A 26,245-nucleotide genomic window follows, 5' to 3' on the forward strand; every position below is an offset into this window, starting at 1 on the left:
AAATGTATAATCCCTTCGGGAAAAATTCAATGCTGAGGTCATTTTTTGCAGACATAATTGACTGGGTCCTCTGCTGAATGACGGCAATGGGGGCATGTACTCCTAAGATATGTTGCATTATTTAGTCATTATTTGTGGCTTTTTCCCTTTTAAATGATGCGTAACCCGGAGGTCTGCATTGTTACCACATCCTGCACTTTGTGGGACAGTATTTCAGGATCCGTGCTGTTCCCCATCCCGCCTGAATTTATGGAACACGCGCCTCGCCTCTCTGGCTGCATCACACTGGGAGAAGCCAGTCTTTATTCCGGTTAGAAGGCATTCCCGCCAGGATACAGAGGTTTCCTTCACATTTTGACGATATATATCTGACAAATTACCACTAAACAGGCTCCATAACGAGAAACACTGACGACAAGCAGTCAGTGGCGGACAGCAGTGGTCACACGGTGCTCAGAGCCTGAACAGCGAATCCACTCCTGTCAGTGTCCCACTCAGGGGCTTTTGTGGGGGGGGGGGGCACTTGAAGCATAGGACAGTGGCCCACAGCACAGTGTGGGGGACATCAGCTAGGTCACAAGGCAGCCCTCCTGGGGGACAAAAAGGAGACAGAGCCCCCCCCCCAACCCACCCTTTCAGATATGCTGAAGTAGGGGTAGGTGCAGGTGGGGGGTGGATGCTTGTTAAAAGGAGTGTGACTCAATGTGCCTGCTCAGTTTCCCACACTGTGGAGAGAGCACCCCCCGCCCCCCCCCCCATCTTAAAAAGGACTGGGCTTGAAAAAGGACGTCCACTTGTAAAGTAACATTTCTAAAATGGAGCTTCTTCCTTCTCTGAAAGGAATTAGCTCAATTTGAGAGGCTGGGGTTGGGGGTGGTGGGACAATTCATCATTCATCCAGACGAGAAAGCGGTGCTTCGGACAGTCATAAGGCAGCCATTGTGGGAGATTTAAGGGCTGGTGGGGAATGGTAGCTTTGGGACAAAGCAGCAGTCTGTGCTGTTTTTTTCAGCTATCTTACAACAACCATCTTCTTTTGGGGGCTTCACAACAAATGAAAACTGCAGGAGACGCCCCCCCTCCCCCCAAACCAGCCAACACTAATAAATGTCTGGTATCTCAGTTCACAAGCAATCGAAGAGAGGAAGGACATTTAAGGACATCTAAGTGCCAATTCCGGTCGAACACAGTTATGAAGGGGCGAGCTTTAATTAATGTCGCTATTTCATTCCCTGAGAACCACCGTAAATTGAAGAAACTGAAAACCTATTTCTATTATTTCAAGCTGAAATTGAAGGTGTTTCTAGTTGAATTGAAAAACCTCAAACAATTTTCCTAAATATCACCAGAACAATGCAAAGAGCTTATATAAGTAACAAAGTCTGAAATAAATGACAAAGGCTGAATGAAATCAAGCGCACAGCATGTCAAGACAAAGAGAGTGTAGAACAAAGGCAGGATGCGCGTAAACAGCGTGGCCCTCCTACACGCTACACTTACGCAGACCCAACGTGTGTCACTAACACATGCCATGCATTTCACGTTTATTCTGTACGGTACTTGTGAACTGGAAACTGCCATTTAGAGGAAAGTGGTGTGTAATATGTTGCTTTTTGTATGTGACGTTTGGCTGAAACCATAATGCTAAATCACTGCTTGCAGCTTCTCAAGGATATTCTTGCCTGGCTGAGAATCTGTATGTCAGGGACCAGTATCACAACTCCAGAGCTGCTAGGCCAAAAACTTGTAAAATAAATATTGCAGGGTATTTTTATTTATTTAGCAGATGCTTTTGTCCAGAGCAACATACGATTTTTGAGAAAGCAGAGTCAGATAGTCCCTGAAGCAAATAAGGGTCTCGCTCAAGGACCTAACAGTGAAATGATTCTCTTGACCTTGGGATTTGAACCAGCAACCTTGCCATCGCAGAAACCCTGTCATAACCCACAGAGACACATAGAACCCACAAGCATCTCACTATGCAAAGTTCATGACAGCATCCAACGAGGAACCGGCTCTGAAGCCAGAGAGGGCTGACTGCTTGTTGGGTGCTGGATATCAGTATATTATGAGTTGTTTCTGTTATTTTACCTACCCTGTCTATAAGTAGAATGAATTCTGGGAAAGCTACATGCCTCCCAGTCACAGAACCACAATACCCTGTCCTGTGACCCGGTTCATGTCCACGTGTTCCTCACATGAATCTGATCTTTATGCCATTCTTGTCATGATTGCGGGTGGCTCGGGCACGGGAGCGAGGCATCAGGCACAAAAAGGGTGGATGACCCACTAGCGGCTCAAAGAAAAACAAACAGGGTTTATTAAATAAAACAGAAAAAACTACAAAACCAAAAAGGACCACGAGGAGTCAAAAACTGAAGGGGATTAAACAATACTAAAAAAAACAAAAACCGAATACACTTTGAACACTGAAAATATCTAAACCATCAAACATCCATGAAACAACAACAACACACACAATGAACCACTGAGGAACTAAACAGAAGCAGGAACTAAAATACTAAAGGGGTAACGAGACTAACACAGGACAGGTGAGACTAATTAAGAAAGACCAGGGAAACAGAGCACAGGTGAAACTAATAAACTCAAAGGAACTAAAAAACAGGGAAACTAACAACTAACCAAGGACACAGGGAAACAGAAACCAACACTAGGGAATTTAAACAGGTAAAGACACAAGCAGGGGCACAAGGAACAAAACCAAAACCAACTACAAAATCAGACACAAGAACTAAAGAAACTCAAATGAAACACTAGGGAGCAAAATACAAAAACAGAGGAGGCAGGATTCAAACACAGGACAGAAGGGTACTCAGGACAGAAGGGTACACAGACAACCACATGCTCAACACATTGAGCCACATGACCAGACAGGTAACATGGGAGAACAAAGACTAACATAAAGAACGGGATGACCAGCAACACCTGCTGGTCAAACGGGGAAGGGACACGGTAGGACCACAGCAGGGGCTGACCCTGACACTTCTACTGTAGCTTCACCTCACCATGATTCCTATGATTCCTACTGTAAGCAAGAACTACAGTAGATGAGGCTGAAAGCAAGGAAGTGACAGGAAAACTGGACACAAAAAGCATGCGACATAGATGGGGAATTTACAACAAGTCGCGCGGCTATTTTGGGCCCCATCAAGACAGCATCACAAGGCTGAGTGTATGACCCCAAATACTACCGCTGCCCCCTCGCTTGAGGACATGGCGGATATAAGGGAGCATAGCTGGGGTGGGGGGAAAAAGGCGTGTGGCAAGGGGTAAGACATTCTACAGAGGTCACTGTCTCGCCAGGCATCGGCGGAGGGCTTGAGACCGACGATAAATATCCACAGTGATGATCGCATTTTTTGGCAGACCTCGTTGGAGCCATCAGCTCGTGACACCACCCCCCCCCCCCCCCCCTATCTATGGCACAAACACATGATTGTACTGAGCAGGATGAGAGGGAGTGATGCAGTCAAAAAAACACGGGCTACGCCGCGTCAGTGTGGCGGAGGCGCCCCTGACGCTTACATCACATGGCTCGTGCTGGAATCCCCGATGGGTTTACGGAGGGACGACGACCGCATCCTGTAGGAATTTCTTCAGATGGCTTAAAACCAAACGGCGGCGCATAAAGACACTTCTGTTGGGGAGGTGGCTCCATCCTTCACTGCGAGATCTGGCTGACGGGGTTAAGCATCCAGCGCCATGAGTAACGAGACCCGTTACTTTAACTGGTACTGCAGGACAGAGAGGAGGTGGGAGCTGGGATGACGAATGGGAGAGGCACGGAATCTTCTGGGTGGGCAGCTGCTTGAGAGCAAACCCATTATGCACCTTATGTATTTATTAAGTAATAAAATCTTCTGCTCTGCTATGCACTCTATTCTTATCACCTGCACCTGCACGTTACATATATCAGCTGCACTTCATGTGGCCACTGTCATGTCCTAACTGTCTCTGTATCTGCTGTTTGTGTGAGAAACATCGACAACCAGCAACAAAAGCATACTCGGCCAACAAGCCTGACTCTGATTCTGATATAACAATGACAAAACAGTCAGCGCCTCTTCCTGCGGCTGACGGACCGGGAGGGAATCTAGTCGACAGCACATCGACCAGCTAAGAAGACAGACCACTTTATCTATGGAGCGCTCTGTCTCTTGGGACATCCCTGTGGACCTCAATCAATGAACGCTCCCCTCATGCTCACATTAAGATATGTACCTGCGAAGGAGCGAGGCAAAGTCAAGGGTTCACGCCGCGGATAAATCTAGGGAATAAAACAGGCACTTAAACACGCTACTTTACCAGCTATGGTGGGTATAAATCCATGCAGAGGACAGAGAAATGCACTAAGAATAACAGAGGACACTTTATGCTAAAGCAAGTGAGCGGAGCAGGACAGGACACTTTCAGACACTCTCAGAGAGTGAGCCTAAGAAGAGGCACCAAAAAAGCAAACGCCCATATCTCATAATAAATGGAGGTGGCCCAAAGCTCTTCCCAAATACAGCGTGTATGAAATGTTCAGCTAATCACGGCATAACCAGCTGCGAGAAAAACAGCTGGATGGCACTCATGGCTGATTGGATGACAGCGGCGTGGCAACAATCCAGAAGGTTCCCAGGTAGAAAGAGTCATGGGAAGACAGCCAAAGGACAACCAAGAGGATGCATTAGCAAGGACAGTATCGTGTGAGGCAGCGGGCTCCTCATTATCCTCTGCTTGGGGGGGTGGAGCTTAGATATTCATGAAAGAATTTTTCATGAAAGTTCTCCTGAGAGAAAAAGAAAAATGGTAGCCTTTTAATTTGGACTATGTGAGGATGATCAAGTTGTCCTTCATCACTGACATGAAAAATACCCCTGAGCATCTTTATGTAGCGGCATGGATTTAAAGGTGAGTCTGCTAGCACAAAGGTGAAAATAGACGAGTAAACAGACTCTGATGGACAAATAAAAAATGATCTTTAAAGATGGCTGGAGCTTCCCTCCCCAGGCCTGTGACTGCTTTCACGGCTGGTCCATCTTCTCTCAGCTGGGTCTGCAGGGAATTAGAGAGTCGGCGGGGATCCTAGACCTTCTCAAAGAAACAGGATTAATTTTTCTTTGCCATGCTGGCCCCCCATCCCTCCCTCCCCACCAGTTCTGGCTGGGGCTCGACAGCCCTCGAGGTTAGTGGTGATAGGCTGCTGTACTCACGGCCGCTGAACATATAGGTTTTCAGTCAGGTTTTTCTCCATCTTGGATGTCAGATGGTGCTTCACTGAAAACAGGTCATAAAAGACATCAGATTGCTTTTAACTGTTCTCTTAGGCTTAGATGGAATCCCATGTTTATTTGTATTCCTGAAAAGAAAAGTTTCATGCATCTTTCAACAATGAGTGCATTCCTCTATATATCAGCTGTAAATTCCACAAAATGAAACAGAATCCCATCAACACAACTAATGCTTGATACATGAAGTACAACCTGTAGCTCTGCCTGGACCAGGGCTGTCTAGTCTAACTCCTTTCTGGACAAACAAACAAAAATAAAATGTATTGTGGATTTTGTCACAGGGGTAATAAAAAGTGCTATTGCAAAGTTGGAAGACTGAAACTTACAATTCTAACCCCTTAATTCAGATGGATATTTGGTGGTGTGCCTCAGGTAAGGTACAGCACTCAACGGTTCAAAACACGGTTCCCTGGGCTTATCAACAAGTGACCTTCAAATTCTGAAGTCTCATGCCTAGTCATTTAGGTACCTCCTTTTTAAAGAACATCATTCTGGAACTTGCTGACGTTCTCATGAAGCGTTGCCTGGTGTTCTATCTCTTTTGTTGCAGCCCTCCGTTTTCTCTTGTTCGGGGCTCCTTTATGACGAGACCTGTGTCTGCTAGAGATGTGCCCCCCCAGGTAATCTGAGCATCACTGAGAAATCTCAGCATTTCGCTTTCATATTGACCTCTCTCTCTCTCTCTGCAGCACACACCATGTTGGGGGCACATTTCATATCATGGAAACAGCTGAATAGTAGCTGCCAATACTACTTTGCCTGTTGGGACGCTTGGTACCACAGAAGAACATTGGCTCAGAGGCTGATTGTCCATGAGGTTGTTGGATCGCATCCATGATAAAGATTAACTGTATTCTGTGCCAAGGTGCCCAAATAGAGTTTGTATAAACAGCACACACTGAGTGCAGGGGTACCTTCTAATTTGGAGTTAAATTTTGGGCTGTCACTATTGATTATAGCAATAATCAAGTAATCTACCGATTATTCTGATGATTCATTGAGTAATCGTTTATAATATGATATAATACAATATAATATTGGTGCATACCAAGTCAATTCAGGCAGTTCGATTCACTTAAGTTGTATGTTTTTGGACACTGGAAGGAAACCGGAGGATCCACTGAAAAAATCCCTGCATACACAGGGTGAACATGCAAACTCGTCAGTCAAAGCATGCTGCCTTGACAGGCCTTTATGATGTGCAATGTTAATATCGACATGGGATTTCATGCACATGCAATTGTCACATTGCAATGATCGTGATAGTTTGCTAGGTTCAAATCACCAGTAAGATGCGCTAAAACATTTTTTTATGGTCATAGGAAACCAAACTTAGCAAGCTTTGCTATTTTAATGAGGGTTCTGTTTAGCATTATCTAGTGTATGTTACAACTGCATTCAACAATTCAAGGCATCACCAACTTATTTGACAGTCTGTGATGGTAGATAAATATCACAATGTGAACTTTTTCCAATATTGTTCAGCCTTAACACACAATACGTTCACAAAAATAATTAATATTAATTGACTATATGTACTGTATTATGTATTATGTAAAATGATGTGGCTAAGTGATGGAGTGAACCTTCGGTTTAGAAACGATTATTTTGACATACAGGAATCATAGAAAATAAATTAAGCAAAATAATTTAAGTAATGTGACTTCATTTAAGACAAGGACTGGCTAGACAATTCTGAGAGGCTCAATGGCACATATTTATGGCTAACCTCTCTGTCATGGATAGCACTGAGGAACCCCCAACGGGGGTTCCGATCGATTGGGGTTCTCCGAGGTTTTCGCGTCCTGTCAACCAGTTTTTCTGGCCGTACCGGTTGCTCCCGTTCCAGACACTCCTCTCCCAGCTGTGTCTTGTTTTCCCCGGTTTCGTTTTCACTATATCAGGCAACTCGGTTCTCTGATCAGTGCGAGATCTTCATGGTGTGCCCTGAGTTCGAGCGTTTTTTCCGGTGTGTGTTTCCCTGTGTTCTGACCTCTGCTATGTTTCCTAGACTCCGAGTTTCTGCCTGCCCCCTTTCTGGACCGACGCCGATCGCCCGACCTCAGCCTGGACCCTCGACTGTGTTTTTCGCCTCTGCCTCTTTCTGGACCGACGCCGATCGCCTGACCCCTGCCTGGATTCCCGACCGTGTTTTGCGCCTCTCCCTCGTCTGTACCGAAGCCAATCTTCCTATCTCCCCGCCTGAGTTTCAGCTACATTCTCGGGCTCTGCCCTGGGTACCTCTGACTTCCCTAAGGAGAGAAGTAAATAAACAACAGGACTTACAGCTTTGCCACGTCAGTGTCCATCTTATTGCCTTCACAACAGAAGATCTCGCCTACAAGATGGACCCAGTGGATCAGGATGGTGTCCAGCGTGTTACAGATGCCCTGGGTAAACAGGGGATTATCCTGGGACAGCATCAGGCCGAATTATTGGCGATCGGGGAATCCCTGGAGACGTTCCACGTAGGGGGCGGGTTTCTTTTTTGTTAGCAAGAAGGACGGTTCGCTCCGCCCTTGTATTGATTATAGGGGCTTGAATGAGATCACTATTAAGAACCGATACCCCCTGCCATTGTTATCTTCTGTCCTGGATCAGTTACAGGGGGCACGGTTCTTCACGAAACTGGACTTGAGGAACGCCTACCATCTTATCAGGATCAGGGAGGGTGACGAGTGGAATACCGCGTTTCACATGCCCACTGGTCATTATGAGTATCTGGTGATGCCTTTTGGGCTTACTAAAGCTCCTGCTGTGTTCCAGAACCTGGTCAACGAGGTCCTTCGGGATATGCTGAATCGCTTCGTGTTCGTGTACCTGGATGACATACTGATCTTTTCCCAGAACGAGAGGGACCATGTGCAGCACGTACGCGAGGTCCTGCAGAGGCTCCTAGTGAACGGTTTATTTGTAAAGGCTGAGAAGTGTGAGTTCCACCAACGCACCATCTCCTTTTTGGGATTCATTCTTGCAGAGGGCACGGTCAGAATGGATTCCGCCAAGGTGAGGGCTGTCAGTCAGTGGCCGCAGCCTTGCACACGGAAGGATCTGCAACGTTTTTTAGGGTTCGCCAATTTTTACCGCCGTTTTATCCAGGGTTACAGTATGGTAGCTGCTCCTCTCACAGCTCTCACGTCTTCCAAGGTTCTGTTCCAGTGGACTCCTGATGCCCAAGACGCCTTCACTAACCTACTGAATAAGTTTACTTCTGCTCCCATTTTGCAGTTACTTGACCAATCTCGCCAGTTCATCGTCGAGGTGGATGCCTCGGGTTCAGGAGTTGGGGCCATTTTGTCCCAGCGCTCCGTTGAGGATGACAAGGTGCACCCCTGTGCCTTTTTCTCTCTTAAGCTGACGGAGGCCGAAAGGAATTATGACATCGGAAACCGCGAACTGCTGGTGGTGAAGTTGGCTCTGGTGAAATGGAGGCACTGGTTGGAGGGGACAATGGACCCGTTCCTGGTCTTGACCGACCACAAGAACCTTGCATACTTACGCACCGCTTAACGCCTGAATGCCCGCCAGGCTAGGTGGTCTCTGTTTTTTGCCCGTTTTAACTTTCTGTTCTCATTTAGACCAGGGGTGAAGAACGGCAAGTCGGACGTACTGTCTCGACAGTTCGAGGGGGAGAACCGTAATGACGACCCCAGTCCCATCCTGCCTCCCAGCCGTTTTGTTGGAGCCGTAGCCTGGTGTATTGAGGAGGCCGTCCAGGCAGTCCAGCAATTCTTCCGCCCTCCTGCAGGGGGGCCTCCAAACAGGCTCTATGTCCTCAAGTTTCTACGTCCTTGAACGCTCCAGTGGGGACATGCGTCCCTCTTAGCTTGCCACCCAGGAATTCGGGGAACTGTCGCCCTTCTTAAGCAACGTTTTTGGTGGCCCACGATGCTTCGGGACGTTCGGGGCTATATCGCTGCTTGCCAGGTTTGTGCGCGAAACAAGACTCCGTCTCAGTCTCCAGCTGGTCTGTTGCAACCCCTACCTGTTCCTCGGCGACCCTGGTCACATATTGCTGTGGATTTCGTGACTGGTCTTCCACTATCAGTGGGGAACACGGGCGTTCTTACTGTGGTCAACCGATTCTCTAAGGTTGTTCACTTTATCCCCGTCCCTAAGCTCCCTTCTGCAAGAGAGACTGCTTAACTATTGATTGACTATGTATTCAAGCTTTATGGATTGCCTACTAACATTGTTTCCGACAGGGGTCCCCAGTTCGTGTCACGCTTTTGGCAGGAGTTCTGCACGTTACTCGGCGCTACCGCAAGCTTGTCTTCAGGTTTTAACCCTCAGACTAATGGTCAGACGGAACGTGCCAACCAGGATTTGGAGCGCATGTTGCGCTGTCTCGCTTCCGACTCTCCCAGTTCATGGAGTAAATATCTGTCTTGGATTGAATATGAACACAATTCCCTACCTGTGTCTGCTACAGGGTTGTCTCCTTTCCAGTGCTGCCTGGGATACCAGCCTCCTCTGTTTCCGGCCCTAGAAGAAGAGGTCACAGTACCTGCGGTGCATCGGTTCCTGCAATGCTGTCGGCGCACTTTAGCCCGTTCATCGTTGCTACGATCCAGAGCACGGATAGAACATTATGCAAATAAACGCCGCTCACGCGCGCCTGTCTACCGGGTTGGGCAAAAGGTTTGGCTGAGCACCCGCTACCTACCTCTACACGTCCAGTCCCGTAAGCTGGCCCCTCGTTTTGTTGGCCCGTTTCCAGTCTCTAAGGTGGTTAGTCCCTCAGTGGTACGTCTGCAGCTTCCACGCTCCATGCGGCGCGTCCATCCGGCTTTTCATGTGTCTCTGCTTCGACCTCATGCGACCAGCCCTCTGGCTTCCCCGAGTCTGCCTCCACCCCTGCCCCGGTTGGTGGATGGGGGCGAGGTGTTCGCAGTCCGCCGACTGTTGGATGTTCGTCGCAGGGGACGGGGTCTCCAGTACCTGGTGGACTGGGAGGGTTATGGCCCAGAGAAATGCTCCTGGGTGCCGGCCCGTTTTGTTCTTGATCCTTCGTTGATTGCGGACCTTCATCGTCGTCGTCCTGACCTCCCGTCTCGTCCGGACGTCGGCGGGGGGGGTTACTGTCATGGATAGCACTGAGGAACCCCCATCGTCGTCTCAGCCACGCCCCTCCGGGGGTTACAATCGATAGGGCTTCCCCGAGGTTTTCGCGTCCTGTCAACCAGTTTTTCTGGCCGTATCGGTTGCTCCCGTTCCAGACACTCCTCTCCCAGCTGTGTCTTGTTTTCCCCGGTTTCGGTTTCACTATATCAGGCAACTCGGTTCTCTGATCAGTGCGAGATCTTCATGGTGTGCCCTGAGTTTGAGCGTTTTTTCCGGTGTGTGTTTCCCTGTGTTCTGACCTCTGCTATGTTTCCTAGACTCCGAGTTTCTGCCTGCCCCCTTTCTGGACCGACGCCGATCGCCCGACCTCAGCCTGGACCCTCGACTGTGTTTTTCGCCTCTGCCTCTTTCTGGACCGACGCCGATCGCCCGACCCCTGCCTGGATTCCCGACCGTGTTTTGCGCCTCTCCCTCGTCTGTACCGAAGCCGATCTTCCTATCTTCCCACCTGAGTTTCAGCTACATTCTTGGGCTCTACCCTGGGTACCTCTGACTTCCCTAAGGAGAGAAGTAAATAAACAACAGGACTTACAGCTTTGCCGCATCAGTGTCCGTCATATTGCCTTCACAACACCTCTCATTATTGAGTGAGTCCGACAAACTTGAGAGATCTACAGCAAAGAGTCTTTTTGCAGTATGAAAGTCAATTTCTTTATCATACTTGTTTTTCGATTAATGTTTCGTGTGTGTGAGTCACCAAATCCAATCTTAAATTACCTTAATAACAGTCATGTTGCCTAAAACGCCGTTTTGAAATGTGTAACCAACTCATAGCAAGTTCCTGCCAGATTTGAACTCCAGACATGGTGATACAACTAAGCCACCTGTAAGTTATAACACTAATGAAATCAAAACTGCTATTCTCAATTTAATTCAAAGGGCTTAACTGGCATGAAGGTTTAAAAATTGATATTTGCCAAAGTGTCAAAGTACAATTTGTGCCAAACTCTCGTCCCCCCCCCCCCCACACACGCAGGTTTGTGTTAATATGTTTGTGGGGACTGTCCATTTATTTCTATGGGGAAAACTCTAATCCCAACAATGACACCTTTACCCCTACCCAGCCCTAACCTTAACCATAAATGACCAAACAAAATACAAGACTTTGGCAGTATTAGGTTTTTGATTGCAGGCACAGAATTGTATGAAATTGAGTTTCCCCTTGTAGTGACCCCACAAGGTCAAAATAACAGATTTTTATCACATTGTGGGGGACATTTGGTCCTCACAATGTAATACAAACATGCACACACCCAGACATTCACACAGTATATCCTATGCATGTATTTATCTGTCTGTGTGTGTGCGTGTGTCTGTAATCCATCTATCTACATCCATCAGTCCATCCATTTGAAAGTCAACAGATGGATGGATGGATAAACAGGCCTGTATGGATACCTATCCTTCTGTCCATTATAGAGATGGAAAGACAGATATCACGGTTGGAAAGAGACGGATATCGCAGTAATATCCACAGATATCTTCCATCTTGATGGATGCAGGGGCGTTCTTAGGGTCTTGAAACACTGGGAGCTTAGCCCAGCCAAGAAATTTTTAGGTTTTCACTTGATAATTACACCATTTTCAGCTCTCAGCCCTCTGAAACTTGGTGGGTTGACTAAATAATATAGAGATCTCTTTAAAATAATTTGTAGTTCATGAAATGGCCAGTTAGTGAAATCAAAGTCCCATGTTTCAGTCAGAATGGGCATTTATATCTTGTAGCCATCCACGATGATATGAATCAATGAAGAAACAGACATGTCAGTCATGGAGCTGGCTTTTTCCAAATAATAACGTAAAACTTTGGATAGAAAAAAAATCTATTTACAATGCATTATTTGTGCGTTTTTGAATAATGTGTTCGTATTCAGGTGCATCCCTAAACTATGTCAAGCTCTCATTTTCGTGCCACAAAAGCATTATTTAATGATGAAATCAAGTAATGCTGTTGTTCTGTTGAAAAATACTACCTATTGAGACGTGCTATCGAGCCTTTCTGCGCATGTGCAGTTCCACCGTCTTGGGATTAGGGTTAGGTTTTAGGGGTTAGGGTTAAGGTAAGGGTTTTAGGGGTTTTGGGGGGTTAGGGTTAGGGTAATAGTTCATTTCATGAACTACAAATTATAATTTATGAAAAGCATTTCGTCCACAAAATGACTTTCTTTCATTCACGAATTGCATTTCGACCACAAAATGACTTTCTTCTGTCTACTAAATGCAAAGTGCTGACACCAATTATGTGCACAAAAGGAAACATTCCTTTTGATTTCTGTGTAAGAACGAAATTGAAGTCTTTATGCTTTCGTGGACAAAATACAGCAAGGCATTACTTGATTTCATCATTAAATAATGCTTTTTGTGGCACAGAATGTATTTTGTACATGAAAATGAGCAATTGACCGTGCTATACAAGTGTTTCTTTATACATTTGTACACTACATGGACAAAAGTCCTGAGACATACCCATGGTTCGAATTACGGGGGGTACTGGGCGGTACAGTACCCCCCGATCAAGACCCAGACCCCCCAAAGAGACAAAAATAGCAGTTTGGGGGGGTCTTAACATTTTTCTTTTGTTGTAAAAAAAAAAAAAGCTAACCTCACCTCTATGTAAAACAATTTCAGACACCCCTAATGTGGACCGTACCATTTAAATCACCTCGGCGCTAGGAGCAGCCAGTCGGTTGCGTCATTCATTCTCATTGAGTGACATGTTCATTGTGTTCGTCTGTCATGGTACTGTTTGTCGTGCATTGGTCAATGTAAGTAGTCAGCAGAAGTCTAGCCTGTTGAAAATGTGTTATTTTACAACCTTCATTTATTCGTTTAAGTGTTTCATCTACTAATGCAAGCTGACGTCTTTATAAGTTGAATTACTTACCATTGTCCTTCTGAGGCTGGTACAGTCAACGTTAGTCACTTTAACTAGCAAGATAAGCTAAGTTCTCTATTTAAACCAGGCTTATTTGGTGAGGTAAAATCGATCATGGTCATTTTCCAAGGAGATGAACTCTCTATGTCTTCATTCTCATTTTATCATGAATAAATTGTGCCTTTCTGAAATTAATTCGCCATTTAGTCTGTGTGGTTTATTAGGCTAATGTTAATGAATAAGAAGGTGTAACGTTATGCTCTGAAAAAACATTACTATAAGTGAAACCTATAGGGCCAACATAAAAAAAAAATCTAGCAAATAATAAGCCCTATTATTTGAATTTTATTGGTATTGATTCTACATTCCACAATTTCATATTTTTGGACATTTTTAGAAGCTTCATCTGATAGCCCAGATACTGTTTTGTTAAACATAGATTAGATTTTATTCACAGACACATTATGAGGAAAAGGAAACATGGAGACATCAAACGCTTTTTTGGTGGTAAAAGAAGAGTAAGTAGGAAATATTATAGTGTCAAGAGCTACAGAACATTATACCAAGAGTATAGGTGCAGTTTTGCAAACTGTTAATGTGTATGAAGAAAGTGGTGGTCAGCAGAAGGCAGGAGAGGCACAGGAGCAGGGAGATGGCAGGATGAGGACAGTGTGCAGGACAGTGAGCAGGCAGCAGGAAGATGGCAGGATCAGGACAGTGAGCAGGCAGCAGGGAGATGGCAGGATGAGAACAGTGTGCAGGACAGTGAGCAGGCAGCAGGAAGATGGCAGGATCAGGACAGTGAGCAGGCAGCAGGAAGATGGCCGGATGAGGACAGTGTGCAGGACAGTGAGCAGGCAGCAGGGAGATGGCAGGATGAGGACAGTGTGCAGGCAGCAGGAAGATGGCAGGATGAGGACAGTGAGCAGGACAGTGAGCAGGCAGCAGGAAGATGGCAGGATCAGGACAGTGAGCAGGCAGCAGGGAGATGGCAGGATGAGAACAGTGTGCAGGACAGTGAGCAGGCAGCAGGAAGATGGCAGGATCAGGACAGTGAGCAGGCAGCAGGAAGATGGCCGGACGAGGACAGTGTGCAGGACAGTGAGCAGGCAGCAGGAAGATGGCAGGATGAGGACAGTGTGCAGGCAGCAGGAAGATGGCAGGATGAGGACAGTGAGCAGGCAGCAGGAAGATGGCAGGATGAGGACAGTGAGCAGGCAGCAGGAAGATGGCAGGATGAGGACAGTGTGAAGGCAGCAGGGAGATGGCAGGATGAGGACAGTGAGCAGGACAGTGAGCAGGCAGCAGGAAGATGGCAGGATGAGGACAGTGTGCAGGACAGTGAGCAGGCAGCAGGAAGATGGCAGGATGAGGACAGTGTGCAGGCAGCAGGAAGATGGCAGGATCAGGACAGTGAGCAGGCAGCAAGGAGATGGCAGGATGAGAACAGTGTGCAGGACAGTGAGCAGGCAGCAGGAAGATGGCAGGATCAGGACAGTGAGCAGGCAGCAGGAAGATGGCCGGATGAGGACAGTGTGCAGGACAGTGTGCAGGCAGCAGGGAGATGGCAGGATGAGGACAGTGTGCAGGCAGCAGGGAGATGGCAGGATGAGGACAGTGAGCAGGCAGCAGGAAGATGGCAGGATGAGGACAGTGTGCAGGCAGCAGGAAGATGGCAGGATGAGGACAGTGTGCAGGCAGCAGGAAGATGGCAGGATGGGGACAGTGTGCAGGCAGCAGGAAGATGGCAGGATGAGGACAGTGTGCAGGACAGTGTGCAGGCAGCAGGAAGATGGCAGGATGAGGACAGTGTGCAGGACAGTGTGCAGGCAGCAGGAAGATGGCAGGATGAGGACAGTGTGCAGGACAGTGTGCAGGCAGCAGGAAGGCAGCAGGAAGATGGCAGGATGAGGACAGTGTGCAGGACAGTGAGCAGGCAGCAGGGAGATGGCAGGATGACCACAGCGCGCAGGACCAAGAGGTGAGTTAGATATTAGGCTGTACTTTAAGATCTACTGTATCATCAAGACACAGTGGTGGAATGTAACAAAGTATTTGTACTTCGTTACTGTACTTAAGTACATTTTTACGTATCTGTACCTTACTAAGTAAAGTAAAAATAATAATGCATACTTTTTATTTTACTCCATTACATTTTGCGGCAATTATCTGCACTTTCTACTCCACTACATTTCTACAATTTATGTCGTTAGTCGTTACATTTTATGAACACAATTTCCTCAAAATCGTGCATGAAAGAATAGTTAGCCTATTGCGTTCTGGCGTTGTTTGCCATTTCCTACCAATCAGGTGGCTTTATTAGCTCCAATGATGGCAGAGTGCGCGTCAATTACCAGCACGAGCTGGTAGACTGGCTTGATTTCAAGAAGATGAGACATTCAAAGTGGACCCAGAGCCAACATCGGCTCTTAACAGATGTGTTGAATAGTTTTGCAAGTACATAAATGATTTAAAGATATATCATGTCCTGATTGGTTTATCTTAATGGTATATTAGTGGGTAATACCTAGTAGATAACTTGTCATCTACATAATTCTAAGTTAGGGTACACACAGTATTGCAGAGTGCACGCACAATAAGCACCCCAAACTTTCCAATACACATATACTGTAGAGTTGCTTGTAATTATGACATCGATAGAGGCATAAGTCAGTATATCTACTATTCTTTTACAAAATGGCACACCCCAGACGTTGACACAAACCATTGTGTGAGTACGTTTACTTAAAAAAATACTTTAAAGTAAATTTAAAAGTAAGTACTTAGTACTTTCACTTAAGTAAGATTAATAATAATAATAATAATGCATTTTATTTGTGGGCGCCTTTCTAAAACCCAAGGTCACCTTACATAGTCCATAAAAACAAACAATAAAAAAAGTTATTTACATAATCAGACAACAATAGATCTAAAGCGAATAAGCCAACTTAAACAGATGAGTTTTGAGGTTTGACCTAAAGTGAAGAGAGTCGATATTTCTGATATCCGCTGGAAGTGAATTCCAAAGACGCGGAGCAGAGCAACTAAAAGCTGTGTCCCATGGTGATAAGGTGGGCAGACGGAACAATAAGATGGGTGGAAGATGAAGATCTGAGAGTTCGGGATGGGGTGGCAATGTGAAGCAGGCCAGACAGATAGGGAGGGGCGAGCTTGTAAATGCATTTGAAAGTGAGAACTAGAATTTTGAATACTATTCTAGTTTCTATGGGCAACCAGTGAAGCTGTTGAAGGACTGGGGTGATATGTTCCCTGGAGGGGGTACGAGTTACTACCCGAGCTGCAGCATTCTGAAGGAGTTGGAGTTTACGGAGGGACTTGTTAGGGAGACCAAAGAGAAGAGAGTTACAATAATCAATCCTAGATGTGACGAGGCTATGAACAAGGATGGCAGCAGCATGGGGAGTGAGGAAGGGACGGAGTCGGTTTATGTTGCGCAGATGGAAGTATGCAGACCAGGTGATATGACTAATGTGTGACTGAAATGAAAGAGTACTATCTAGGATGACGCCCAGAATCTTAACCTGGGTGGAGGGGTGTATAGTGGAATTATCAATATTGATGGAAAAACTATGGGAATTGGATAGAGTGGAAGTTGTACCAACTAGTAGAGCTTCAGTTTTATTGCTATTGAGTTTGAGAAAGTTAGAGGAGAACCATGATTTAATCTCCATTAGACAGTCTGAGAGGGAAGATGGTGGAAAGGAGCAGCTAGGTTTAGAGGAGATATAGAGTTGGGTGTCATCAGCGTAACAGTGAAAATTAATATTAAATTTCCGAAATATATGGCCGAGTGGTAGTATGTAAGTAATGAATAAAAGAGGCCCCAATACTGAACCCTGGGGAACACCAGCTGAAATGGGGAATAAATGTGAGGAGTGTGATTTGAGTTGGATAAACTGAGTACGGCCAGAGAGATATGAGGTGAACCAAGCAAGGGGAGTATGACTGATGCCAATGGATGATAATCTATTCAGAAGAGTATTGTGAGAAATAGTATCAAAGGCTGCGCTCAGATCTAGGAGGATGAGAATGGTGAGAAGGCCAGAATCAGCCGCCATTAGGAGGTCATTGGTGACTTCTAGTAATGCTGTTTCTGTACTATGGAGGGGGCGAAAACCAGACTGGAATTGTTCAGAGAGGTTATGGTTACTGAGGTGTGAGTGAAGCTGGGAGGCAACAACTTTCTCAAGAATTTTTGAAATAAAAGAGAGGTTTGATATAGGGCGAAGGTTATCGAAGTTATTGGGATCTGCACCTGTTTTTAAGAATTGGAGTAACAGAAGCAGTTTTGAGTGATGTACTCACTTGAGTGAGATTGTTGATGTAGCACTTCTACTTTTGCTTGAGTGCATATTTTGCAGGATATTTGTACTTTTACTTAAGTACTAATCTTCAGTACTTCCTCCACCACTGTCAAGACATATATTAGTCTAACAGGTAAATATGTATTTCTGAAGGCTGTTGAAGCTGGGGGGACTGAGAGGGCAGGAATAACACCAGACTGCTGGACCAGACCAGGCTGTTTGTAAATGTATAGGCTTATTACTTTTACTAGTATACTTCTTCTAGGATAATTCCTGGGAGTTATCAAACCCAAATTCTTTTGGATAGGGATAAGGATAATGAGATCTTCTGTATTGATTCTCATTGTGTCGCATGTTCAGACCATGACCGTGTGTTATATACATGTTAGTAAAGACCCCTAGCGCATCTTGCACTCTTAACATTGATCCTGGTGGCGACTATTCGTTTTGATGCGGTAGCGGACCATAATGCTCATAGAAGTATTATGAAGGCAGTACCCCCCAATTATGGAGGGGTAATTCGCACTCTGGACATACCTCTTTATCATTGAATTCAAGTGTTTCATTCAGGCCCATTGCTACAGGTGTATAAAATAAAACATGTAGCCATGCAGTCAGGTTTTTGAAAGAACAGGTCGTTCTGAAGATCTGTTCTGAACAATCAAAGCCTTGTACTGTCATAGAAAGTCATCTTTGCAATAAGTTGGTTCATGAAATTTCTTTGCTGCTAGATATTCCTTGGTCAAATTTCAGTGGTATTGTTGTAAAGTGGAAGCATTTAGGAACAACAGAAACTCAGCCACAAAGTGGCAGGCCATGTAAAGTCACAGAGCGCGATCGCTGAGTGCTGAGGCACATAGTGCATAATAACACTCTGCTGCAGGGTTCTAAACTTCCTCTGGCATCAACCCCAGCACAAAAACTCTGTTCCAGGAGCTTCATGGAATGGGCTTCCATGGCCGAGCAGCTGCATGCAAACCTCACATCACAAAGCACAGTGCCAAGCGTTGGATGGACTGGTGTAAAGCACGCTGCCACTGGACTCTGGAGTAGCGGAAACCTGGTCTGTGGAGTGAAGAATCACGCTTCTTTGTCTGTCCATCTGATGGATGAGTCTGGGTTTGGTAGATGCCAGGAGAACATTACCTGCCTGAATGCATTGTGCCAACTGTAAAGTCTGGTGCAGGCGGAATTATGATATGGGGTTGGGCTAGGCCCCTTTCTTCCAGTGAATGGAACTCTTAATGCTTCAGCATACCAAGACATTTTGGACAATTCTATGCTTCCTACTTTGTGGAAACAGTTTGGGGAAGGCCCTTTTCTGTTCCAGCATGACTGTGCTCCAGTGCACAAAGCAAGGTCCATATAGAGGTGGTTAGGTGAGTTTGGTGTGGAGGAACTTGACTGGTCCTCGTAGAGCTCTGACCTCAACCCCATCAAACACCTTTGGGATGAACTAGAGCGTAGATTGTGAGCCAGGCCTTCACATCTAGCATCAGTGCCTGACCTCACAAATGCTCTTCTGGATGAATGGGCAAAAATTCCTACAGACACACTCCGAAATCTTATGAAAAGCCTTCCCAGAAGAGTGGCAGCTGTTATAGCTGCAAAGAGGGGAACGATTCCATACCGATGCCTATGGATTTAGAACGGGATGTCGTACGATTTCCTGTAGATATAATGGCCAGGTGTCCCAAAACTTATATCTGTATAGTGTATGTTGCTTGTATAAATATATGATTACTCTAACTGAAATATTTTTTTTAAATGTTAACTTTTTAAAGTCCAAAATTTGTTAGGTTAGGCCCTGCTCTCCCCTTTAAACCCATTATGAGGCTTTTGAAACCAGTTAGTTACTCATTTCTTTAGAATGGTTGAACAGACACATGAAACAATGCTTTACTTGCCATCTGTACAAATGCATCGAAAAGTTTCCACATACCCCGTCTTACATTCCTTTTTAAGACACACTGTTCCTTACCAAGACATATTATTACAATGGTTTTGCCACTTCTCTGTTCACTTGTTTTCCGCTCTTTTCCTTTTTTGTGCTCAGGTGTTGCTGATTACTACCAGCATACAGATTCGCTCGCTGTTAGTAGAGGGGAGAATAAATGGCTGGTTTGGGGAGCACATACTCTTTCCGTTTTGTTTGGTTCAATGAGTGCTGGGGGCTGTTCTGGAGCTGCATTCGGTTCCAATAAACAAATATTCGTCTGAGCTGCCATTAGTTTTATTTGAGCAATCTGATACATTTCTGGATACAATCTGAAGCGTTTGCCTTGAGACGTATGTGTGCTGTCCCAGTATAAATGATACTCCCTTTTGGGAGGGATACAAGTGGTCTCAGGATGCCTCTTTCTTTCTTATGAACCCTGAGCCAGGTTTGTAACAAATGGGGGCCTGTCTGGGATTAGAGCAAAATAAATTGTTATATAAGTTCTAATATTTGTAGGAGCATTTTCTTTTTCTTTTTGTTGTTTGAGACGTCCCACGATTAGTCACCTGGTGAGTAGTGAACTTGTTAGTTTCTTATTTGGTCTTTTTTGTGTTTGCTGTGATACACTTTGGTTCATTGCCATCATTTGGCTGCTTTTGACATTCTCAAGTTAAGCATTTGAAGTTCACCTGCTCTGGGGTTAACCACTGAAGACTACCAGAGTATTGGAGTGTCGCATCAGTAATGTTTTTGTTTGCCAAGGAATTAAATCAGTGGTAATCAGCCACTTAAATGAGTTCAATTTTCCATACTTACCTTATTGGAGAGTTTCACTTTCCTGATTGCCTGATGGATACTTTCTCGTCTGTGAGGAAAATTAGTATGACTTTTTCAAGTTAAAATAGAACATATAGAGGTAAAAATAAAACTTGGGGTCTGAGTGTTGTGTAGGCAAGCAGGCGAGCGGGAAAGCAGGCGAGTCGAGCCGTAAATACAGGCGAACGGGGTTTTATTAGAACAAATGGGTCTGACAGCGACAAACATCAATGATGGATCTGGGGAATACTGACTCAGACGCGGACGAAATATACGGAACAAGTTGAACATAACAGGCAACAGGTGAATACAATCGGGAATTAACACGAGGTAACGAGGGGGGCGTGGCACACATGAGGATTGGACGAGCCGGGCGTGACAGAACCCCCCACCCCCCAAAGGCGTGCACTCTGGGCGCGCCTCAGGGGAAGCGACGGACGAGACTACACCGGGGAAACAGGGCCTGGAAAACAAGAGCAAAAACATCAACGAGGGACTGGGAACAGAACAGAAACACAGAACAAGTACAGGGATAGGAAGTAGGACAAGACCTGACACAAAACAGGGAACGCAGACAAGCAGACCAGAAAAGGAGACATGGAGGGAACAAAGAACAGGGGAACCAAAGGACCAGGAGCGAACAGAGGAGACATAGAGGGACAAGGAGCAAAAACAGAAGGGACAAAGGAAGGAGGCGGAACAAAGGCAGGAGGACAATGGGGAGCTCGACGGAACCCGGGCGGGCGAGGGAAGGCAGCCGCAGGGGCCACAGGCGGACGGGAGGACGGAGCCAGAGGGGACCACACAGGGGAGGAGGAGACAGGCTGAGGGACAAACGGAGGAAGGGGGGGGGGGCACCGGGAGAGGGGAAGAGGAAGGCGGAGGGGACCCTGGCGCAGGTGACGGGGCAGCCAGAGCCGGGAAAGGTGCCATCCGATGCCGAGCCGCAGGGTGGGAACCCGCAGGTGGCTGACGAGGCGCCGGAGGGGGGTCCGCAAGCGGGCGACGAGCCCTCGGCGGGGGACCCGCAGGCGATGGCTGGACCGGAGCCGAAGGACCCACAGGTAGCCGCCGAGCCACAGCTCGGGAGAGCAAGGGCGAGCCAGGGGGCAGGGCGGGCGGGACCCAGTCCCTGCGCTTATGTCCTCTCCATTTTCGGGACACTGAAAGGAGTCCTTCCACCACCAGAGTCCCTGGGCCCCAATAGGTAGATCCCAGAGGGGTCCCATTTGAGCTCCTCCTCTCCCTCCATCAAGGGATGAGTGATGGTAATACAGTCCGGGACCTCCTCGGGGACAGAAAGGCCAAGCCGGGGCCTTGGGCGAAGCAGCATTGGGTGCCGCAGCAGCCAGAGCCTCATTGGGCGGTGCGGCGGCCACCGGAACAAGCAGGACGTGCAGGACAGGTGGCGCCGGTGTGTCAAACGGGACAGGCAAAGCAGACAGGACAGACAGCGGGCACCGCCAACCCATGGCCAGCAGGGGGCACTGGCGAGTTAGGCAGGACAGGGACGACGGGCAGGTTAGGAACGTACACTATGGCCCCTTGTAGTCCACAGGATAACGTCCCACATGGCCCTGGCTCCCCTTCGCCAGACGCGCCACCCTAGCGGGGCCAGCTCAGTGGCCGTAATGCGGGCTTTGGGTACCTGAGGGGGCAATGCGGCGGTGCCGTCCCGGGTGATCACTGCTGGTTCCCGGATTGGGATGGGCTCCTCCCGATAGTCGGCAGAGAGAGAAGCGGCTGAGAGGGAGCATGTTCCCAGGATGATCGTTGGGACCTCCTCTGCTCTCCTCTCCTTCGGCGGGTGGCTGTCGGCGGAGGAAGGACCATCTCCGGATGGAGGAATAGCTGCTCGGCTGCCTCTGCCTGGTGCAGCGTGACAGGCTGGGTCACACGCAGCATGAGCCCCCGGAGGTTTTCATGCACCTCTGCCATGCGGCGCATGTCTTCGGGCGGGGACTTCTCCGTCAGAAGATCGCCGCTCCGGCTGGCCAAATCCAGCGCCACCGGGTCCTCCCGGACCTCGGGCTGGTTCAGCCAGAATAAGACCTCTTGCAGGAGACCAAGGCACTGGCTCTCGGTCCACCGTGGTGCGTTTTCGGGGAGATCCGTCATTCTGTTGTGTAGGCAAGCAGGCGAGCGGGAAAGCAGGTGAGTCGAGACGTAAATACAGGCAAACGGGGTGACAGCGACAAACATCAATGATGGATCTGGGGAATACTGACTCAGACGCGGACTAAATACACGGAACAAGTTGAACATAACAGGCAACAGGTGAATACAATCGAGAATTAACACGAGGTAACGAGGGGGGCGTGGCACACACGAAGATCAGACGAGCCGGGCGTGACACTGAGCACAAGCCCAGCTGTCTATCCAGTATTTTATAGTGGGGTCCAGGGCCTTTCTCAAGGACTCAATCGAGACGTGGCTACTCTGCCAAGTATGGGATTTCACACAGCAACCATCCAATCACAGGCAGAGAAGCCCAAACCACCGAGCCACACACCACCCCCTGTGACAGATAAGCTGGTTAAATGATGGAGACAGAGAAACCCCACTTAGCAAATACTGTACTTAGTCCTCACAGGTCAAGCTATGACAATAAGGGCTTTGACCGCTAACACACCCTGTAGCCCCTCAAGACTCTCCCCAAGGGACCCACTCATTCCTCTAATTAGAGGCAATTCCACAGTTAACGACAGCCTTCAGGTCAGCTGTGATTGCCCTGCTGCTGAAGACTGAAGCTGTTAATTAATAATTTACCTCACTTCCCTAAAGCAGTGAAACTGAAATGGCATGCCAGATTAGACTGATCGACTACGGACACACACACAGCCAAAAATCCACCGGAACTGGAGATTAGATCACTCCAACAGCCGGCCTGCATTTGTTTTCACAGCCTCGAGCTGATCCATGTACGCTGACAACGGTGTGCAGGCTTTCCAGGCTGCTTCTATTCCATCTCTCGGTCGTCTTCCGTGGGGCATGGGGCCCTTTGATGAGCAAAGGCTCATGGGATTGCACCAATGGAGCCCGGCGACGGCTGTTGATTTCCAAGCAATCACCTGAAGCTCCCCGTGTTGCAGATTTTTGGCAAGGCACGTCACAATGAGATCTTGAAAACAACAAAATATGCCTCTTGTGAAGCAGATGAAAGTGGTACACTGCATTTAAATGGAAGCACAATCTGATATTTTTTTTTATGGTCTCGTATTTCTGAAAAGAGTCTTTATGAGCCTTCTGGGTTTGTAGGGTACATATTGGTGTTTCACTGAAGTCCTCCATTTTGAAGGCAACTCATTCATATAAACATAGTTGTGAAATATTCTCATCCAGTAAACCATCTTATTCACTCCATCTTAATATTCCTTGTAGTACGTCCATCTGGGATGACCCGATGGCTCACAGCTACATTGCAAAACTGTGTAGCAGAAATGTTTTGAATTAATGAACAAGCATCTGCACGTTTTGAATTAAACATAAATATGTTACTTTTAGATGTTCATCAGGAGCAGACTGGGAAATTAGGTTATGCAACTCAGTATAGAATGATAATACGCCAATCTCGTAGATGCATAGTACACTTCACTGGACAGAACGATAATACTCCAACCTCATAAACACATAGTATATTTGACTGCTCAAAGCAGTAATACTCCAACTTCATAAATGCACAGCACACAATACTTGTCAGGGTCGGTGCCCATCCATCCCTGTCCTATGCGTTCAATCCCTGTTTTGCCAGCAGGTGTTGCTGGCCATCCTGTTCCCCCTGTCATTGTCTCTAGTGCCTTCCTAGTTGCCATGTTCCTTGGCATGCTCAGCGCATGCAGCACCAAGGCTGTAACACTGCAGTAATGGGTTTGAGGCTAGCCACACTTTTTGTTTTTTCTAGATTTTTAGTCGTTTATCCTATTTGTCTCCAGTTTAATGCTGTTCTGTTGTGGGCCAGCTGGTGTTAGCCCTCAGTTGTGTGTCAATATTCCTGGTGTTTATTTCCTGGTATGTAGTTATTAGTTTCCTAGTTTTAGGTATTAAGTTCCCTAGATACTGTGTGTGTTAATTGTTAGTTAGGTTTCTCCACCTGTGGTCTGTTTCCCTGTACCATGCTCATTGGTTAATTGTCTTAATGATACACACCTGCCTTTTGTTAATCTCATTATTTGTGTATTTAAGTCATGCCTTTGTCCTGCTCTGCTTGCAGTCTATGATTATGAATGTTGATTAGTGTTTGTGCCTCTGTTCCACTGTGGTTTTTGGTTGGTTTCTTAGTTATGTATTATTTTTGTTAATTCAGTATTATTCCCTGTTTGTTTGTTGACCTCTCGTGGTCCTTTTGTTTTGTAATGTTAACCTGCATCCAATATTTTTTTTTTTTCCCTGAGTACTACGAGTGAGGGTAGGAGAGATCGGGAGCTGGATAGACGGATCGGAGCAGCATCTGCAGTTCTGCAGGCGCTTAACCGGTCCGTCGTGGCTAAGAAAGCACTGAGCCAAAAAGCCAAGCTCTCGATCTATTGGTCCATCTTCGTCCCTACCCTCACCTATGGTCATGAGCTATGGGTAATGACCGAAAGAACGAGATCGCGAATACAAGCGGCCGAAATGAGGTTTCTCCGCAGGGTGTCTGGGCTCTCCCTTAGGGATAGGGTGAGAAGTTCGGATATCCGGGAGGGCCTCAGAGTAGAACCGCTGCTTCTTCACGTCGAAAGGAGCCAGTTGAGGTGGTTTGGACATCTGGTGCGGATGCCTCCTGGGCGGCTACCCGGAGAGGTTTTCCGTGCATGTCCTACAGGGAGGAGGCCCCGGGGCAGGCCCAGGACTCGCTGGAGGGATTATATCTCTCGGCTGGCCTGGAAACGCCTCGGTGTCCCCCCCGAGGAGCTGGTGGGGTTAGCTGGGGAGAGGGAGGTCTGGGTGCCTCTACTGAAGCTGCTACCCCCGCGACCCGAACCCCGGACAAGCGGCAGATGATGGATGGATGGATGGCCTGTGTACTGATTGTTTTTGATTATCACAATGTGCAGGATGAAGGACTCGAGGGCAGGCACTGTAGCAGAACAAAAGGCGGTTTATTGAACTCAAAGAACATAGACTGGAAATAAATGGTATGGTGAGGGATCAAAAGCGGGAGGAGTGGGACAAGGAAGGGCAAAGGAAACGAGAGGGTTCAATGACAAGACTGGAAGCATGTATATATGGGGCTACCAAGGGATCTAACGAGAGGCAGCTGGGAGTGATTAACACAAGGGTTTGATGCCAGTGACTGGACTGGGGAACATAAGACTTGGTAGCATACATATATGTGTCTGTGTGTGGAAGAAATGAGGGAGGTATCGAAAAGCAGCTGGGAATGATTAACATGAGTTAGGAATGGGAGGAAGTTTAGAGGGATAGGTGTTGCTTGTTAGGGTCATGAGAGGGAGAAGACCAGCAGGCATATGACATTGATACATTTTCTTGGTTTGTTTCATTAAATTCTATAAAGGGACTTTGTGTTCTATACATTAAATGGTATCATTATTATTATTATTGTTATTATAAATGCTTAATAATCTCAAACATAGAACCTGAAACCAGTTCTGTTATCGTCAGCCCCTAGTATGATCGATTGGGTTTAAACCTGAAACTCCTTATCAATAATATGATTTTAAAGGACCACTACCATTCAAAGCACTTCATTAAAACTGCACCTGCAACCCAAAAGTCCAGCCTTGAATTGTGACAATGGTCTGTCCTTCCAGTGCGTGAGGTATCCTGGCCCATGGGTCACACCAGTACATTTCCAAAGTGCTTCTGCTGCTTACCACAGCAGCAAGGTCATGAAGAAAAGGCAAAACAAGCCTTTCCAAAAGTGAATTGA

The sequence above is a fragment of the Paramormyrops kingsleyae genome, chromosome 10 (assembly GCF_048594095.1).
Source record: "Paramormyrops kingsleyae isolate MSU_618 chromosome 10, PKINGS_0.4, whole genome shotgun sequence".
NCBI lineage: Eukaryota > Metazoa > Chordata > Actinopteri > Osteoglossiformes > Mormyridae > Paramormyrops > Paramormyrops kingsleyae.